This window comes from Salmo salar, chromosome ssa18 (genome assembly GCF_905237065.1).
Source record: "Salmo salar chromosome ssa18, Ssal_v3.1, whole genome shotgun sequence".
In the NCBI taxonomy this organism is placed as follows: Eukaryota; Metazoa; Chordata; class Actinopteri; order Salmoniformes; family Salmonidae; genus Salmo; species Salmo salar.
Window position 1 is genome coordinate 51516114 of NC_059459.1, and position 21792 is coordinate 51537905.

Below are 21792 nucleotides of genomic sequence, written 5' to 3' on the forward strand. Positions count from 1 at the left end.
AGTAGACAGCAGCAGTGTATGTGCAACATTCTAGACTGATCCAATGAACAATTGCATTACTGTTTAAAATGTTGTATCAAGTCTGCCTAAATGTGCCGAATTGGTCAATTGATACATTTTAAAGTACATAACTATAGAGAACATACGAAATGTATATGGTAAAAAAAATGTAAGTTTACACACTCCCAGGAATGTCATAAATGATGGAAAATCTGCTTCCCTACAGAAAAGACACTAACGTTTACACATCTAGATATGGGTGGGGGGGGGGGGGGGGGCAGGGGTTCACACTGTTGAACCCAGTTCCTACATTTGAATATTAAAATTGATTTTATCAAACAGAATTATGCTACATTTTATCTCTGGGACCCTCAGGATGACAAATCAGAGCAGGATTACTGAATGTAAGAACATTATTTACCTTCAGAGGTGAATGTATCAAACCAGTTGTCGTGATGTAAGTTTTTGTTGTTGTGCACTCTCCTCAAACAATAGCATGGTATTTTTTCACTGTAGTAGCTACTGTAAATTGAACAGTGCATTTAGATTAACAGTAATTTAAGCTTTCTGCCCATATAAGACATGTCTATGTCCTGGGAAATGTTCTTGTTACCAACAACGTCATGCTAATCACATTAGTGCACGTTAGCTCAACCGTCCCACTGGGGAGACACCGATCCCGTAGAGGTCAATTACACTTTGGATGGTGTATCAATATACCCAGTCACTACAACGATAGAGGCATCCTTCCTAACTCAGTTGCTGGAGAGGAAAGTAACCACTCAGGGATTTCACCATGAGGCCAATGGTGACTTGAAAACAGTTACAGAGTGTAATGACTGTGATAGGAGAAAACTGAGGATGGATCAACAACATTATAATTAGTCCAAAATACTAACCTAATTGAATGAAAAGAGGGAACCCTGTACCGAATACAAATATTCCAGAACATGCATCCTGTTTGCAACAAGGTACTAAAGTAATACTGCTAAAACATGTGTCTCGAATACAAAGTGCTATGTTTGGGGCAAATACAATACAACACATTACAGAGTACCACTCTCCATATTTCAAGCATAGTGGTGGCTGCATCATGTTATGGGTATGCTTGTAATCATTAAGGACTGGGGAGTTTTTCAGGATAAGAAAGAAACGGAATGAAACCAAGTACAGGTAAAATCGTTGCGGAAAACCTTGTTCAGTGTGCTTTCCACCTGACACTGGGAGATTAATTCACCTTTAAGTTGCACAATAACCTAAAACACAAGGTCAAATCTACACAGGAGTTGCTTACCAAGAAGACAGTGAATGTTCCTGAGTGGCCGAGCTATAGTTTGACTTAAATCTACTTTAAAATCTATGGCAAGACTCTAGAAATGATCAACAACCAATTTGATAGAACCTGGAGAATTTTGGAAAGAATAATGAGCAAATGTTGCACAATCCAGCTGTAATTGCTGCCAAAGGTGCTTCTACAAAATATTGACTCTGTGGTGTGAAGACTTATATAAAAGAGGATATTTCTGTATTTAATTCCCCCCCCCAAATTCTACCATTTCTAAAAACATGTTTTCATTTTGTCATTATGGGGTATTGTGCGTAGATGGGTAAGGAAAACACATGTATTTAATACATTTTGAATACAGGACGTGACACAACATAATATGGAATAAGTCAAGGGGTATGAATACAGACATGCAGTGTTATGCGTTGCTGCACACTGATGTTGTTGCTGTTCCTCTCTCTGCCTGGCTGGTGACCGCTTGCCAGATCAGATTAGAGGACAGGCAGAGAGATTGAGAGAGGCATAGAGAGAGAGAGACATAGACAGGGAGAGTAAGAGAGAGAGTAAGAGAGAGAGAGATGACAGGTGTTGACGTTGATCCACCTAAAGGTATTTTATAGGCTCACAAATGCTGCTCCTCTCCAGCTGCTCCTGAGTTTCTTAGGTAGTGTTGGGGGTTACGTAATCAGATTACTTTCTGATGCCCATAGAAATGTATAGAGGGTGCACCTATGATCTTTGCCATTGATCGCTTCTGAGATAGCAAAGCCCATAGACGGCTTTCCCGTATAGTGTGCCATCTATATATCTCTATGGGTCCGTGTAGTCTATAACCAGAACTGGCAGCTCGAGAGAAAGAATTTGAATGAAAATATAGGAAATCTGTACAGATTTTGGCTTACAGTTAATATGGCTAATTAAGCAGCTCATATATATAGCACAGCACTTGTAGACTATCACAGGAAAGCAGCACCACAGATGAAAGGAGAAACTAGTGATCAAACCTGAGTTAGTACTGTAAGTAGCCTGTCATTGGTAGGGACGGCTCGCCTAGCTTCCTCCGACAGTCAAACAAAGAAACTTTTGAGATTTTTTTTAATGAAACAAGGCAAAGTAATATAACGCAAAACTTTCCACACAAAGTAATATTGTAAAGTAACATGTTACTTTTCTTAAATGTAATGAGTAATATGTAATTTATCAAGTAACTAATCCAGACGCTGTTCTTAATCAATGTAGATGTTGCTAAATCAAACAAATCTAAAGCGAGAAGAGAGGGAAAAAGACGGCGGTAGAAATAAAGAGCAGGTAAACAGTCCCAGAGGGAAGGAGAGAAGACAGCATTGTTGTGTCTTGCTTCGTCTCTCTCCCACCCGAAATATACGTTAATCTAATTAGCTGTGAATTGCATAGCTCACTGTAGCCTAGAGAAGAACACAACAAGATGTCAGAGGAGACGTATCGCAGGGTTGCACAACTCAATATAACTGCCCATTAAAACTGAACCAAGGCTGTCATGACATAGGAGGGGGTCCATAGATGTTCTCCAGATACCCCACAGATTAGACCCTTCTCCATGCTATGCTAGTGCCAATTAGTGTGACTAGGGAGATTGATGTATGAAGGTTAGTTAGTATAACCTAACGCTTAGGGAGCTAGCAGGAGACTCTTACTTAGGGAGGGTGAGTTAATTTGGGGATGGGGAGGCCTTTTATAAATGTGCAGACCACAGTTTAAGGGGCGTTACTAGTTCAGGGAGGAGAGAGTAAAATACTGTATACCTGAGAAAATGAAAAAAAATGCACTGCAGAGAGAGAGAGGGAGACAGGTGAGAGTCAGAGACTGATGAGGCATGGGGTAATGAGTAAGTAACCACAGGGCTTAGCCATCTCTATTATTTCTAGGTCCTGTTGTCAGCACTGTGCTGTCCTCAGTTTAACCCAATCTATTTTACACACATTTTCACTTTCCCATTTCCTCTCAGGAAATACTTGTCCTCAAAATATTTGTGGGGAGTCAACAAATCGATGCTTGTACATTTTTTTGTAGAGGCTAACACTTATTGCATACACACTAGAACACAGTACCCCACCCCCAAACCTGCATCCTACCTGTTTCTTAAGGCAACAGACACCACTGCACCCCCTTTCCATTCCGACACATACTCATGCTTGCAGACAAACACACACTCCCTAAACGTCAATAGACACAATCCGCCCACGCATACATACAAACACAGCGTTCCCTTCCACCGCACAGACACACATTCCCCAAACACACAGTTACAGTATACAGACAGAAACACTACAGTATATACATGGTGAAGCATTGTACTCAGAGTCAGTTCCAAGTTGTGTAGTCTAATTTATTTGGCACACACACACACACATCCTTCCATCCCTTTCTTCAGCAAGGCCCTCTATTCCCTTCTCTTTTTTTCTCCTTAACTATCATGATTTGGTCCCTCCCAGCCATTCTTGTTTTAAAAGCCTGTCTGGGTCTAATAAACTCTGCATCAACTCTGCATCAACCATACTGAAGGTCCAAGGCTCTTTACTGTCTGAAATCAAGTCTTTAACCTGTTGGGTCTAGGGGGCAGCATTTGCACGTCTGGATAAAAAAAATGTACCCGATTTAATCTGGTTACTAATCCTACCCAGTAACTAGAATATGCATATACTTATTATATATGGATAGAAAACACTCTAAAGTTTCCAAAACTGTTTGAATGGTGTCTGTGAGTATAACAGAACTCATTTGGCAGGCAAAACCCTGAGACATTTTCTGACAGGAAGTGGATACCTGATGTGTTGTATTGACTTTAAACCTATCCCATTGAAAAACACAGGGGTTTAGGAATATTTTGGCACTTCCTATTGCTTCCACTAGATGTCACCAGCCTTTACAAAGTGTTTTGAGTCTTCTGGAGGGAGATCTGACCGAACAAGAGCCATGGAACGGTGATGTCCCATTAGACACCTGGCGCGCTACTTCATGTTGGGTACCCTCGTTCCAATACGTTATAAAAGACTATGCATTCGTCCACCTTGAATATTATTCATGTTCTGGTTAAAAAGGCCCTAATGATTTATGCTATACAACGTTTGACATGTTTGAACGAACGGAAATATATTTTTCCCCTCGTTCATGACGAGAAGTCCGGCTGGCTTACATCATGTGCTAACGAGACGGAGATTTTTGGACATAAATGATGAGCTTTTTTGAACAAAACTACATTCGTTATGGACCTGTGATACCTGGAAGTGACATCTGATGAAGAGAATCAAAGGTAATGGATTATTTACATAGTATTTTCGATTTTAGATCTCCCCAACATGACGTCTAGTCTGTATCGCAACGCGTATTTTTCTGGGCACAGTGCTCAGATTATTGCAAAGTGTGATTTCCCAGTAAGGTTATTTTTAAATCTGGCAAGTTGATTGCGTTCAAAAGATGTAAATCTATAATTCTTTAAATGACAATATAATATTTTACCAATGTTTTCTAATTTTAATTATTTAATTTGTGACGCTGACTTGACTGCCGGTTATTGGAGGGAAACGATTTCCTCAACATCAATGCCATAGTAAAACGCTGTTTTTGGATATAAATATCAACTTGATAGAACTAAAAATGCATGCATTGTCTAACATAATGTCCTATGAGTGTCATCTGATGGAGATTGTAAAAGGTTAGTGTATCATCTTAGCTGGTTTTATGGTTTTGGTGACCCTGTCTTTGACTTGACAAAACATTACACACAACTCTTGTAAATGTACTGTCCTAACATACTCTAAATTTATGCTTTCGCCGTAAAACCTTTTTGAAATCGTAAAACGTGGTTAGATTAAGGAGATGTTTATCTTTCAAATGGTGTAACATAGTTGTATTTTTGAAAAATTTGAATTTTGACATTTATTTGGATTCAAATTTGCCGCTCTTGAAATGCACCTGCTGTTGATGGAGTGCACCACGGGTGGCACGCTAGCGTCCCACCTAGCCCCAAGAGGTTAATGAAGGCCCTCGCAATACAGAGTGTATGTGTGTGTTTGAGAGAGCAGGGAACATTTGTGTGTGTGTGGAAAAAACGCATAGCGCTGTTTGTAGTGCCCATATTCAGACACAATCATCAGATCCATTGACTGTGCATGAGTGTAAATAAGTGTGTTTGCTCTGTGGACAGCCCTGTCTGAGCAGAGAGGATTAGACCAGGGCCAGAGAGTGACTCACCTCATCACTCTCTCTCCCCCCTATCCATCTCTCTCTCTCCCTTTCCTCCTCTTTCTCCCTCCCTCTCTCTCTTGGTTGCCAGCTTGTTACCGTTAATGTGTTCATTCCCATGCCACTGCTGCCAGTGAGCCCTCATCACAAAGTCCCAATGCATTCTGGTACATGGGGCAACACGCCATACAATGACAGGACCGCACGTACACTTGACACCACACACACACACACACACACACACAGCATTTTATCAACTTAATTATGTGTGTGTATGTGTTCCCAAATCATCCCTCCTCCAGCATCTCAAAAGGAACGAGCAACGAAAGAGGTCGAGAGGGATTTTAATTTATGAGTCCCCCCCATATGGGGAAAAAAAGCTAATTACCCTCAACTGTATCTTATGCTTCACGGAGTTGTGGCTGAACGACGACATTATCAACATACAGCTGGCTACGCACTGTATCGGCAGGATAGAACAGCGTCCTCTGGTAAGACAAAGGGTGGCGGACCATGTTCTTTTGTAAATACACAGCTGGTATATCTAAGGAAGTCTTGAGGTTTTGCTCTCCTGTGGTAGAGTATCTTATGATAAGCTGTAGACCACACTATCTAACTAGACAGTTTTCATCTGTATTTTTCTTATAGCTGTCTACATACCACCACAGACAGAGGCTGGCACTAAGACCGCACTCAATGAGCTGTACTCCACCATAAGCAAACAGGAAAACGTACACCCAGAGGTGGCACTCATAGTGGCCGGGGACTTTAATGCAGGGAAACTTAAATCAGTCTTACCAAATTTCTATCAGCATGTTAAATGTGCAACCAGAGGGGGAAGAAAAATCTGGACCACATTTAATCCACACACAGACGCATACAAAGCTCTCCCTCGCCCTCCATTTGGCAAATCTGACCATAAATCTATCCTCCTGATTCCTGCTTAAAAGCTCAAATTAAAGCAGGAAGCACCAGTGACTCGATCAATAAAAAGTGGTCAAATGAAGCAGATGCTAAGCTACAGGACTGTTTTGCTAGCACGGACTGGAATATGTTCCGGGATTCCTCCGATGGCATTGAGGAGTACACCACATCAGTCAGTGGCTTCAACAAGAAGTGCATAATTGACGTCGTCCCCACAGCGACCGTACGTACATACCCCAACCAGAAGCCATGGATTACAGGCAACATCCGAGCTAAAGGTTAGAGCTGCCGCTTTCAAGGAGCGGGACTCTAACCCAGAAGCTTATAAGAAATCCCACTATGCTCTATGACGAACCATCAAACAGGCAAAGCATCAACACAGGACAAAGATTGAATTGTACTACACCGGCTCTGACGGTCGTCCGATGTGGCAGGGCTTGCAAACCATTACAGACTACAAAGGGAAGCACAGCCGAGAGCTGCCCAGTGACACGAGCCTACCAGACGAGCTAAACTACTTCTACGCTTTCTTCGAGGCAAATAACACAAACATGCATTAGAGCACCAGCTGTTACGGAAGAGTGTGTGATCACGCTCTCCGCAGCCAATGTGAGTAAGATCTTTAAACAGGTCAACATTCACAAGGCCGCAGGGCCAGATGGATTACCACGACGTGTACCGTGAGCATGCGCTGACCAACTGGCAAGTGTCTTCACTGACATTTTCAACCTCTCCCTGTCCGAGGTCTGTAATACCAACATGTTATAAGCAGACAACCATAGTCCCTCTGCCCAAGAACAGTAAGGTAACCTGCCTAAATGACTACAGACCCGTAGCACTCAAGTCTGTAGCCATGAAGTACTTTGAAAGGCTGGGCATGGCTCACATCAACATGATTATCCCAGAAACCCTAGACCCACAGATGATGCAATGTCTATTGCACTCCACACTGCCCTTTCCCACCTGGACAAAAGGAACACCTATGTGAGAAAGCTATTCATTGACTACAGCTCAGCGTTCAACACCAAAGTGCCCTCAAAGCTCATCAAGAAGCTAAGGACCATGGGACTAAACACCTCCCTCTGCAACTGGATCCTGGACTTCCTGATATGCCACCCCCAGGTGGTAGGGGTAGGTAACAACACATCCGCCACGCTAATCCTCAACACAGGGGTGCTTGCTCAGTCCCCTCCTGTACTCCCTGTTCACTCATGAATGCACGGCCAGGCACGACTCCAACACCATCATTAAGTTTGCAGATGACACAACAGTGGTAGGCCTGATCACCAGCAAGGACTAGACAGCCTATAGGGAGGAGGTCAGAGACCTGGCCATGTGGTGCCAGGACAACAACCTCTCCCTCAACGTGATCAACACATAGGAGATGATTCTAGACTACAGGAAAAAGAGGACCGAGCATGCCCCAATTCTCATTGACAGGGCTGTAGTGGAGCAGGTTGAGAGCTTCAAGTTCCTTGGTGTCCACATACCCAACAAACTAACATGGTTCAAGCACACCAAGACAGTCATGAAGAGGGCACGACAAAGTCTATTTTACCTCAGGAGACTGAAAATATTTGGCATGGGTCCTCAGATCCTCAAAAGTTTCTATAGCTGCACCATCGAGAGCATCCTAACTGGTTGCGTCACTGCCTGGTATGGCAACTGCTCGGCCTACAGAGGGTAGTGATCTACAGAGGGTAGTGTGTACGGCACAGTACATCATTGGGGCCATGCTTCCTGCCATCCAGGACCTCTATACCAGGTGGTGTCAGAGGAAGGCCCAAAAAATTGTCAAAGACTCCAGCTACTCTAGTCATAGACTGTTCTCTCTGCTACCACACGGCAAGAGGTCCCGGAGCGCCAAGTCTAGGTCCAAGAGGCTTCTAAACAACTTCTACCCCCAAGCCATAAGACTCGTGAACATCTAATCAAATGGCTACCCAGACTATTTGCACTGCCCCCCCACCCCCCCTTTTACACCGCTGACACTCTGTTGTTATCATCTATGCAAATTCGCTCCAATAACTCTGCCTACATGTACATATTACCTCGACTAACCGGTGCCCCCGCACATTGGCTCTGTACCTATACCCCGTATATAGTCTCACTATTGTTATTTTACTGGTGCTCTTTAATAACTTGTTATTTTTATATCTTATTTTTATTTGTACTGCATTGTTGGTTAGGGGCTCGTAAGTAAGCATTTCCCTGTTGTATTTGGCGCATGTGACTAATACAATTTGATGTAATTTGATTTGAACAACATGCTGATCAAATTGAGTCAATATACACAGACAAACGCGTACACTCACACACCATCCTCACGCATATACACACACATCGGATCTGACTCAGTCTGCTGTCTCTCCCTCGTTACCACCATCCACCCTCTCAATCTTTCTCACACACACACACACACACACACACACACACACACACACACACACACACACACACACACACACACACACACACACACACACCCTAGAAATAGCATTTGACCTTGTGGGGACTAACAAAAAATCCGCAATATGTTAAAACATTTATTTTTCTTGTTTTGCCTTCTGCTGGTTTCCCCTTGAACTCAGTAGTGGGGATTACAGAATTCCGGGGATATGACTGTGTCTGTGTGGGTGAGTGGACCCATGGGACTCTAAATTAGTAGAGCACATTTTCCCGTTATCTCTACTTACTGTGCATTCTATGCTGGTGCCTTATTTTATGTCATACCAACATGTAGAGATGACACCAACCCATGGAGCTAGATAGAGGCCTCATCTTTATAGTTGTGCCATTACAACATCTGTGACAGCATGGGCAGCGCCACTGATGCAACAACTCATACAGTGAGGGAAAAAAAGTATTCGATCCCCTGCTGATTTTGTACGTTTGCCCACTGACAAAGACATGATCCGTCTATAATTTTAATGGTAGGTTTATTTGAACAGTGAGACACAGAATAACAACAAAAAATCCAGAAAAACACACGTCAAAAATTTTATGAATTGATTAGCTAAAATGCTACTCGAACCTTCAGCTCCCTCCACACATTTTCTATGGGATTAAGGTCTGGAAACTGGCTAGGCCACTCCAGGACCTTAATGTGCTTCTTCTTGAGCCACTCCTTTATTGCCTTGGCCATGTGTTTTGGGTCATTGTCATGCTGGAATACCCATCCACGACCCATTTTCAATGCCCTGGCTGAGGGAAGGAGGTTCTCACCCAAGATTTGACAGTACATGGCCCCGTCCATCGTCCCTTTGATGCGGTGAAGTTGTCCTGTCCCCTTAGCAGAAAAACACCCCCAAAGCATAATGTTTCCACCTCCGTGTTTGACGGTGGGGATGGTGCTCTTGGGGTCATAGGCAGCATTCCTCCTCCACCAAACACGGCGAGTTGAGTTGATGCCAAAGAGCTCCATTTTGGTCTCATCTGACCACAACACTTTCACCCAGTTGTCCTCTGAATCATTCAGATGTTCATTGGCAAACTTCAGACGGGCATGTATATGTGCTTTCTTGAGCAGGGGGACCTTGCGAGCGCTACAGGATTTCAGTCCTTCACGGCGTAGTGTGTTACCAATTGTTTTCTTGGTGACTATGGTCCCAGCTGCCTTGAGATCATTGACAAGATCCTCCAGTGCAGTTCTGGGCTGATTCCTCACCGTTCTCATGGTCATTGCAACTCCACAAGGAGAGATCTTGCATGGAGCCCCAGGCCGAGGGAGATTGACAGTTCTTTTGTGTTTCTTCAATTTGCTAATAAATCGCACCAACTGTTGTCACCTTCTCACAAAGCTGCTTGGCGATGGTCTTGTAGCCCATTCCAGCCTTGTGTAGGTCTACAATCTTGTCCCTGACATCCTTGGAGAGCTCATTGGTCTTGGCCATGGTGGAGAGTTTGGAATCTTATTGATTGATTGATTGCTTCTGTGGACAGGTGTCTTTTATTCAGGTAACAAGCTGAGATTATGAGCACTCCCTTTAAGAGTGTGCTCCTAATCTCAGCTCGTTACCTGTATAAAAAGACACCTGGGAGCCAGAAATCTTTCTGATTGAGAGGGGGTTAAATACTTTTTCCCCTTATTAAAATGCAAATCAATGTATAAAATATTTGACATGCGTTTTCTGGATTTTTTTGTTGTCTTTGTCTGTCACTGTTCAAATAAACCTACCATTAAAATTATAGACTGATCATTTATTTTTCAGTGGGCAAACGTACAAAATCAGCAGGGGATCAAATACTTTTTCCCCCCCCTCACTGTAGGAATCACCATCCCAGTTGACTACTTTTTTCTCAATTTCCGCCTGACTGACGTGCCCAAAGTAAACTGCCTATTACTCAGGTCCAGAAGCCAGGACATGTATATAATTGGTACCATTGGATAGAAAACAATATGAAGTTTGTAGAAATGTTAAAATAATGTATGAGACTATAACAACAATAGATATGGTAGGAGAAAATCCGAAGAAAAACCAAGCAGAATGTTTTTGGGAGAGAGCCCATGCTCTTACAATTGAAAGTATAGGGGCATATCAAAATCCAGCTCCTTGATTGCCATTCCTATGGCTTTCCACTAGATGTCAACAGTCTTTGTTTATTAAAGTTTCAGGCTTGTTTCTTCCAAAACGAGGAAGAATTGTTTTGTTCTAGGACTCAGAGTTGGAAATTAGTCTGTGCGTGCGCGATGAATAGGATGCACACCTGCTAATATCGCTTTCCTATTGAACATTCTTCTTTCCATATGAAATATGATAGTTTAATTACATTTTAGGATACCTGAGGATTAAATAGAAACTTATTTTGATTTGTTGAAACAAAGTTTAGGGGTAGATTTTCAGATTCCTTTCTCTGCATGTTGAACGAGTGGATTACTCAAATCGATGGCGCCAACTAAACAGACTTTTTGGGATATAAAGAAAACTTATCTTACAAAACGACACTACATGTAATAGCTGGCACCTAATGCTAGCCACGTCCATCCTGGGCTGCAGTCCAAATACGAAGTAGACAGCCCTCCGACATTATACATTGTCGTGACTATCATTAATGTGATGACTGTTATTTTATCAAATCAATTAACTATGTTTAATTATTACGTGATTAAATTAATAATGTAACAATTAACTCATGAGTAACTTGCGGCACCACGGGAAAAGTTTGTTTAATGAGTTACCATTTCCCAAATTAACTCAAGAATATATCGATATCATACCAGTCATCAATCAATCATTTCCTCATATCAGTCTCATTCTGAACGTCATTGACCTCGTAAATCTTCATGAACCCTAGCCTAAGTGATGATTCAGCAAAACACAAATTGGCTTAGTAAATAAATAATTAAATAAATAAATAAAAACACAGAAATACATAAACACACACAAGGTATAGGTTATATTAATTACTAACGTAATGCAATGAAAAGTCCCTAGTGGATATTGTGAATTTTTCTGTACATATGTGGAAATTATTTATTTCAGAATGAGCCAGCAAAACTAGTACACTATGTGCTCTAGGTCATTGGACACCATTAGACATGCATGTGGTTATTCTTGTAACTTATGGCTAGGCTACTATGGTTCCACCTCTTGTTTTTTTTTCCAGAACAGGGTTCCCCTTTCAGGGGAGTCAGCAGGATAACATCTATTGGTTATTCCTGTAGAGTGCTAAGGCCTGTTGCTATGGTCCAACATGCATTAACCTGTTATGCAAGGGGGCAGTATTTTCACGTCCGGATGAAAAGCATGCCCAACTGCCTGCTACTCAGGCCCAGAAGCTAGGATATGCATATTAATAGTAGATTTGGATGGAAAACACTCTGAAGTTCCTAAAACTGTTTGAATTATGTCTGTGAGTATAACAGAACTCACATGGCAGGCAAAAACCTGAGAAAAAATCCAACCAGGAAGTGGGAAAAATGAGGTTTGTAGTTTTTCAAGTGATTGCCTATCCAATATACAGTGTAAATGGGGTCAGATTGCACTTCCTAAGGCTTCCACTAGATGTAAACAGTCTTTAGAAAGTTGTTTCAGGCTTCTATTGTGAGAGAGGAGAGAATAAGACCACTCACAGTAAGTCCCTCAGCTGAAAGCTATGAGTTGTTTTTCGCGCACGGCCGTGAGCACGAGCTCCATTCCCTTTCATACATGAAGCAAAGGAATTGGCCGGTTGGAATATTATTAAAGATTTATGATAAAAACATCCTAAAGATTGATTATATAATCGTTTGACATTTCTGTGAACTTCAATGGAACTTTTTTGACTTTTCGTCTGGACATAGTGCCCGCGCTTTGTGCATTTGGATTAGTGAACTAAACGCAAACAAAAAGGAGGTATTTGGACATAAAGATGGACTTTATCGAACAAAACGAACATTTATTGTGGAACTGGGATTCCTGGAAGTGTATTCCGATGAAGATCAAAGGTAAGTGAATATTTATAACGCTATTTCTGACTTTTGTTGACTCCACAACTTGGCGGGTATCTGTATGGCTTGTTTTGGTGGCTGAGCGCTAAACTCAGATTATCGCATGGTGTGATTTCACCGTAAAGCTTTTTTGAAATCTGACAAAGCGGTTGCATTAAGGAGAAGTTTCTCTAATCCTATGTATAACACTTGTATCTTTCATCAAAGTTTATGATGAGTATTTCTGTAAATTGATGTGGCTCTCTGCAAATTCACCGCCGGTTTTGGAGGCAAAACATTACTGAACATAACGCGCCAATGTAAACTGAGATTTTTGGATATAAATATGAACTTTATCGAACAAAACATACATGTATTGTGTAACATGAAGTCCTATGATTGCCATCTGATGAAGATCAAAGGTTAGTGATTCATTTTATCTCCATTTCAGCTTTTTGTGACTAATCTCTTTGGCTGGAAAATGGTTGTTTTTTGTGACTAGGCGCTGACCTAACATAATCGCATGGTATGCTTTCGCCGTAAAGCCTTTTTGAAATCGGACACTGTGGTTGGATTAACAAGAAGTTTATCTTTAAAATGGTGTATAATACTTGTATGTTTGAGACATTTTTAATTATGAGATTTCTTTTTGAATTTGGCGCCCTGCAATTTCACTGACTGTTGTCAAATCGATCCCGTTAACGGGATTTGAGACAAAAGAAAAACTATTTCTGTGACTCTACAGGTTGCATATCCTAATATGAAGGCAATATGATAATGGTGGCTAAATGCCAGAGGTGATGAGCCATTAAGAGGAGTTACTATGAGTATGATGTAAGGAGGACAAATGTTTAAAACATGTGTGCCAAGGCTGGAAGTCAGTTGTATTCATGATGCAGCTTGGCTTTTATTATGAAGTAATAACAAGTCTATTTGAACTTTCATGCTCCGGTATTTGTGAAACATGATTGACCAAATATTTCCACGACATAAATGGTGAGCTTGCCAGGAGTGGCGAAAAGGGACCAGAGACGGTGAAAATCTGCAGCTGTGAATGGGCTTCCTGGACGGACTGCACAAAGCACAAGCGGCCGCTTGTTAAGACAGTAAACTGAGTTTTTACCTATAATAGAGTTATTGTGTAGTCCGCTCTAGGAAGCTGTTTTCAAAGGTAGGTCACCATAGGTCTCTCCAAATTTGACGAACCATAGAAATATTGGGAGATTTTAAGTTCAATGAAATGATTAATGACTTTTTTGTACATAAATACCCATTGAAGGAACATGATACTAAACATTATAGTAACTTAGTAATAAATGCCAAGACGACATCAGCGATTGCCTGGTAAGCCGTTAAAAATTGCGTACTAGAAAGTGGAAGAATATACAGTCTATAGTAATTGGAATATTTGTAGTAAGAATATACTCAAAAAGAGAGAACAATAAAAAAAACGGACAATAACTAATAGTCTGAGTACAATAATCAGAGAGAGGAAAAGAACATGGATATAAATAGGAGAGAATAAGGTGTGGTCAAAGTCTTTAGGGCTTGAACCGATTGTTACAGTTTTTAGCCCTGGATCTGTAGGGAGTAATATAAGAACAAGATAGTGGTTTAATAAGGGAATAGCACAATGAAACAAAACTAGGGAGCAAAGAATAAATATGAATATCACGGGAAAATAGTTAGAGGCTTGGAAAATAGTTATTTAAAAAAACCATGGAGTCGCTGAAAGAAGCGCATGTAAATTTTACCAATTCGGCTCGAATATGAAAGAGCAAACTAGGTAATGTAGAGCAACATTACCCTGTTAACCTGTTATGGTTAGGGGGCAGTATTTTCACGGCTGGATAAAAAACGTACCCGATTTAATCTGGTTACTACTCCTGCCCAGTAACTAGAATATGCATATAATTATTGGCTTTGGATAGAAAACACTCCAAAGTTTCTAAAACTGTTTGAATTGTGTCTGTGAGTATAACAGAACTCAAATGGCAGGTCAAAACCTGAGAGATTCCTTTACAGGAAGTGGCCTGTCTGACCATTTCTTGAACTTCTTTGCCATCTCTATCTTTTACAAAGGATCTCTGCTCTAACGTGACACTTCCTACGTCTTCCATGGGCGCTCAGAGCCCGGGAAAAACCTGAATGTCGTCATCCCAGCCCCAGGCTGAAACACATTATCGCCTTTGTCAAGTGGCCGATCAAGGGACTGTGGGCTTAGGCGCGTGCCCTGGCCGCCCCGTCTTTGTGATTTTTCCTCTGTTTGCCGAAAAAGGAGATTCCCGGTCGGAATATTATCGCTTTTTTACGAGATAAATTGCATAAAAATTGATTTTAAACAGCGGTTGACATGCTTCGAAGTACGGTAATGGAATATTTAGAAATGTTTTGTCACGAATTGCGCCATGCGCGCGACCCTGATTTACCATTTCGGATAGTTTCTGGAACGCACGAACAAAACGCCGCTATTCGGATATAACGATGGATTATTTGGGACCAAACCAACATTTGTTATTGAAGTAGCAGTCCTGGGAGTGCATTCTGACGAAGACAACAAAAGGTAATCAAACGTTTATAATAGTAAATCTGATTTTGGTGAAGGCTAAACTTGCCGGGTGTCTAAATAGCTAGCCCATGATGGCTGGGCTATGTACTTAGAATATTGCAAAATGTGCTTTCACCAAAAAGCTATTTTAAAATCGGACATATCGAGTGCATAGAGGAGTTCTGTATCTATAATTCTTAAAATAATTGTTTTGCTTTTTGTGAACGTTTATCGTGAGTAATTTAGTAAATTGTTAGTAAATTCCCCGGAAGTTTGCGGGGGGTATGCTAGTTCTGAACGTCACATGCTAATGTAAAAAGCTGTTTTTTGATATAAATATGAACTTGATTGAACAAAACATGCATGTATTGTATAACATAATGTCCTAGGTGTGTCATCTGATGAAGATCATCAAAGGTTAGTGCTGCATTTAGCTGTCTTCTGGGTTTTTGTGACATTATATGCTAGCTTGAAAAATGGCTGTGTGATTATTTCTGACTGGGCACTCTGCTGACATAATCTAATGTTTTGCTTTCGCTGTAAAGCCTTTTTGAAATCGGACAGTGTGGTTAGATAAAGGAGAGTCTTGTCTTTAAAATGCTGTGAAATAGTCATATGTTTGAAAAATTGAAGTTTTTGTATTTTTGAGGAATTTGTAATTCGCGCCACGCCTATCATTGGATATTGGAGCAGGTGTTCCGCTAGCGGAACGTCTAGATGTAAGAGGTTAACAGGATAATTCACATCAAATAAAGAATTCAGGGAGGCAATTATGAATTGGAAAAAAAATTAAATATCACATTTAAACCAGAATAAGAAGCTCAACCTACAAGCGTATTGAAGTTAGCGTTCTATCAGCGTCATTGAGGTAAACTGGACTATTTTGAGATTGGATAATGTAAAATTGGGTGCTTGGTAATGTCGTTCAGGCTGTTTTGGTTGGATTTCAAAGCACTAGTATGGATGTAACAGTGTGCAGAATAACGGATTAGTTTACAAATGCTTGAAGTCTGATTGAATATTGCCGGTGTCAGTAAACATCAGGGAAATAACATCATTTGAATTATTGCAAGCAGCACCGTCAGTCACCAATGTTTAACAAATAAGTAAAGAGCCTAACCAGCTTTGCGAGGTGAGTAGAATGGAGAGTGAAGATGTATTATCTTGTTTATATCTGGAAGTAGCTTTAGCTAAATTTGCCAACTTTAGCCAGTTAACATTAGCTTGGGTGCTGCCATGTGGGGGAAATAGTAGGAATTATGATTTAGAAAGATTGGTTCAACCCTGTTCATTAGCAGAATTTGGGGTTGAATAATCCTTGTGAGAATCAAGGACAGTGGATATTAGGTAACATATTAAAAAGGGCAGTATATATGGGCGAGAGCACGACTAATGTTTACGAAGTGTCTAACTTTGTATCACACCGCATTCAAACTGTCGCTAAAAGGTTTAGATTTGGGGATTCTGTGTTGATACAATATGTATACTATGTAGTAGACCAAGAACACAAGGAATTAGCTATGGTAAAGTACTACTGGCGAAAAGACAACATGTGGGGGTTTCGAGAACCATGCGACTCAAGAAAACCTTAGTAGTTTTAAAACACATGAGCCTTTGCTACGTTATTAGAATTAGATTTAATGAATTGACTTAAGGGAGGAGACAATAGTAATTGAAGTGGCCTCCATGTAAAAAGTAGAAATAGGTTTGTTTTGACTATAATTGAAATAAAAATTCAAACGTTAGCGGAAAAAGAGGTGGATTTTAGTTGAGATTGAAGAGAGCTTTCTGAATTTAATTAACATACACTGTATTAGACTTCCATTTTTCCTTGAAGCAAGAATTTCCTGGAAACTTCAATTTTTCAAACATATGACTATTTTACAGCATTTTAAAGACAAGACTCTCCTTTATCTAACCACACTGTCCGATTTCAATAAGGCTTTACAACGAAAGCAAAACATTAGATTATGTCAGGAGAGTACCCAGCCAGAAATAATCAGACACCCATTTTTCAAGCTAGCATATAATGTCACAAAAAACAAAACCACAGCTAAATGCAGCACTAACCTTTGATGATCTTCATCAGATGACACTCCTAGGACATTATGTTTTACAATACATGCATGTTTTGTTCAATCAAGTTCATATTTATATCAAAAACCAGCTTTTTACATTAGCATGTGACGTTCAGAACTAGCATTCCCACCGAACACTTCCAGTGAATTTACTAAATTACTCACGATAAACTTTCACAAAAAAGATAACATTTATATTAAGAATTATAGATACAGAACTCCTTTATGCAATCGCGGTGTCCGATTTTAAAATAGCTTTTTGGTGAAAGCACATTTTGCAATATTCTGAGTAGATAGCCCGGCCATCACAGGCTAGCTATTTTGACACCCACCAAGTTTGGTACTCACCAAACTCAGATTTACTATAAGAAAAATTGGATTACCTTTGCTGTTCTTAGTCAGAATGCACTCCCAGGACTTCTACTTCAACAACAAATGTTGGTTTGGTTCCAAATAATCCATAGTTATATGCAAATAGCTGCGTTTTGTTCGTGCGTTCAAGACACTATCCGAAGGGTAACGAAGGGTGACGCGCGGATGCGTATCGTGACAAAAAATGTCAAAATATTCCATTACCGTACTTCGAAGCATGTCAAACGCTGTTTAAAATCAATTTTTATGCGATTTTTCTCATAAAATAGCGATAATATTCCGACCGGGAGTCGTTGTTTTCGTTCAAAGACTGATAATCTAAAATGGACTCTTCACGTGCATGCGCACACCCGTCTCATTGTTCTCAGATCGACCACTTACCAAATGCACTACTGTTTTTCAGCCACGGGCTGCAAAGTCATCATTCAACGTTCTGGCGCCTTCTGAGAGCCTATGGGAGCCTTAGAAAATGTCACGTTACAGCAGAGATCCTTTGTTTTGGATAGAGATGACAAAGAAGGCCAAGAAATGGTCAGACAGGGTACTTCCTGTACAGAATCTTCTCAGGTTTTGGCCTGCCATATGAGTTCTGCTATACTCACAGACACCATTCAAACAGTTTTAGAAACTTTGGAGTGTTTTCTATCCAAAACTGCTAATTATATGCATATTCTAGTTTCTGGGCAGGAGTAATAACCAGATTAAATCGGGTACGTTTTTTATCCGGACGTGAAAATACTGCCCCCCATCCATAACAAGTTAATCCAACCACATTGTCCGATTTCAAAAAGGCTTTACAGCGAAAGCAAAACATTAGATTATGTTAGGAGAGTACATAGACCAAAATAAACAGACAACCATTTTCCAAGCAAGCATATATGTCAATAAAACCAAAAACACAGCTAAATGAAGCACTAACCTTTGATGATCTTCATCAGATGACACTCCTAGGACATTATGTTATACAATACATGTATGTTTTGTTCAACGAAGTTCATATGTATATCCAAAAACAGCTTTTTACATTGGCGCGTGATGTTCAGAAAATGTATTCCCACCAAAAACCTCTGGTGAATTTGCAAAAATACTCATCATAAACGTTGACAAAATACATAATTATTTTAAGAATTATAGATACAGACCTCCTTTATGCAACCGCTGTGTCAGATTTTAAAATAGCTTTATGGAGAAAGCACATTTTTCAATATTCTGAGTACATAGCTCGCCATCACGGCAACATAAACTCAGAATTAGTATTAGAAATATTGTATTACCTTTGCTGATCTTCGTCAGAATGCACTCCCAGGACTGCTACTTCCACAAGAAATGTTGTTTTTGTTCCAAATAATCCATAGTTATGTCCAAATACCTCCGTTTTGTTTGTGCGTGCAGGTCACTATCCAAAGGGTAACACGCGAGCGCAATTCGAGACACAAAAAGTCAAAATGTTCCATTACCGTACTTAGAAGCATGGCAAACGCTGTTTCAAATAAATGTTTATGGTATTTTTAACGTACAATTGTGATAATATTCCAACCAGACAATATTCAGTGAGAAAAAGAAAAACAGCGTGCTCGCGGGAATGTGCATATCCAATCCCTTTGTTGCCAGACAGACCACTCAGTAACTGAGCTCCTATACTCTGCCCAGAGACAGGAGAAGGCTCAAACCACTTTCTGAAGGCTTTAGACAGCCAATGGAAGACTTAGAAAGTGCAACGTAACAGCACAGATACTGTAGTTTCGAAAGGGACTAGAAAGAAGAACTACAATTCTCAGATCCTACACTTCCTGGTTGAATTTTTCTCAGGTTTTTGCCGGCCATATGAGTTCTGTTATACTCACAGACACCATTCAAACAGTTTTAGAAACTTCAGAGTGTTTCTATCCAAATCTAGTAATAATATGCATATTCTCGTTTCTGGGCAAGAGTAGTAACCTGTTTAAATTGGGTACGTTTTTTCATCTGGCCGTGAAAATACTGCCCCCTATCCTATCCATTACGTTGGGGTTTGATTAACCCTCTTCCCACGGTGTATCCCAGATACTCTGTTTCCTCTAACCCCACATAACACTTGGCAGGGTTCGTCGTGAGCCCTGCCTTTCTAAGGGCGTCTAACACTGCCTGTACCCGGGGTAAGTGGGATTCTCAATCTGGGCTGTAGATCGCCACGTCATCTAAATAAGCTGCGGCGCATGCTTGGTGCGGTTTTAGGACCTTGTCCATTAGCTGTTGAAAGGTGGCTGGGGCCCCGTGTAAGCCGAATGGCATGACGGTGTATTGAAACAAACCGTCAGGGGTTGCAAAGGATGTCTTTTCTTTGGCCCTGGGGGTCAGAGGAATTTGCCAGTACCCTTTGGTCAGGTCCAGGGTCGTAATGTACCGAGCTTTACCAATTTTCTCCCGTAGTTCGTCCACTCATGGCATGGGGTAGGCATCAAACTTGGAGACTTAATTTACCTTCCGAAAGTCGTTACAGAACCGCAAAGACCCATCGGGCTTGGAGACCGTCACAATTGGGCTAGACCACTCACTATGTGACTCTTCGATCACTCCAGCTGTCAACATTTTCTCTGTCTCTGCTCTAATCGTGGCTTGTTGACCCTCGGGTACCCGATATGGCCTCATGCTCACTTTTCTCCCTGGTAGGGAAACGATATCATGAGCCGTAACCTCAGTTCGGCCGGGTACCTCTGAAAACACATCTCTGTTTTTCTGGATCATGGTCTTTACTTCCTGTACTTGTGCTGGGGACAGAGTAGGTGAAATATTGACTTCGGTTGTCTCCTGAGTGTATGTGGGGTACGTGACCATTAGTGTTTCTCTCTCTCTCCACGCTTTTAACCTGTTAGGGCTAGGGGGCAGCATTGACACGGCTGGATAAAAAACATACCCGATTTAATCTGGTTACCACTCCTACCCAGTAACTAGAATATGCATATACGTATTACATATGGATAGAAAACACCCTAAACTTTCTAAAACTGTTTGAATGGTGTCTGTGAGTATAACAGAACTCAAATGGCAGGTCAAAACCTGAGAGATTCCTTTACAGGAAGTGGCCTGTCTGACCATTTGTTGAACTTCTTTTCCATCTCTATCATTTACTAAGGATCTCTGCTCTAACGTGACACTTCCCACGTCGTCCATAGGCGCTCAGAGCCCGGGAAAAAACAGAATGTCGTCATTCCAGCCCCAGGCTGAAACACATTATCGCCTTTCTCAAGTGGCCGATCAAGAGACACTGGCTTATGCGCGTGACCCCGACCGCCCCCGCCTTTGGGATTTTTTCCTCTGTTTGCCGAAAAGGAGATTCCCTGTCGGAATATTATCGCTTTTCTACGAGAAAAATGTCGTAAAAATTGATTTTAAACAGCGGTTGACATGCTTCGAAGTACGGTAATGGAATACTTAGAATTTTATTGTCACGAATTGCGCCATGCGCGTGACACTTCTTTACTATTTCGGATAGTGTCTGGAACGCATACGAACAAAACGCCGCTATTCGGATATAACGATGGATTATTTTGGACCAAACCAACATTTGTTATTGAAGTAGCAGTCCTGGGTGTGCATTCTGACGAAGACAACAAAAGGTAATCAAACTTTTACAATAGTAAATATGATTATGGTGAGTGCTAAACTTGCCGGGTGTCTAAATAGCGAGCCCGTGATGCCTGGGCTATGTACTTAGAATATTGCAAAATGTGCTTTCACCAAAAAGCTATTTTAAAATCGGACATATCGAGTGCATAGAGGAGGTCTGTATCTATAATTCTTAAAATAATTGTTATGCTTTTTGTGAACGTTTATCGTGAGTAATTTAGTAAAATGTTAGCGAATTCCCCGGAAGTTTGCGGGGGGTATGCTAGTTCTGAACGTCACATGCTAATGTAAAAAGCTGGTTTTTGATATAAATATGAACTTGATTGAACAAAACATGCATGTATTGTAT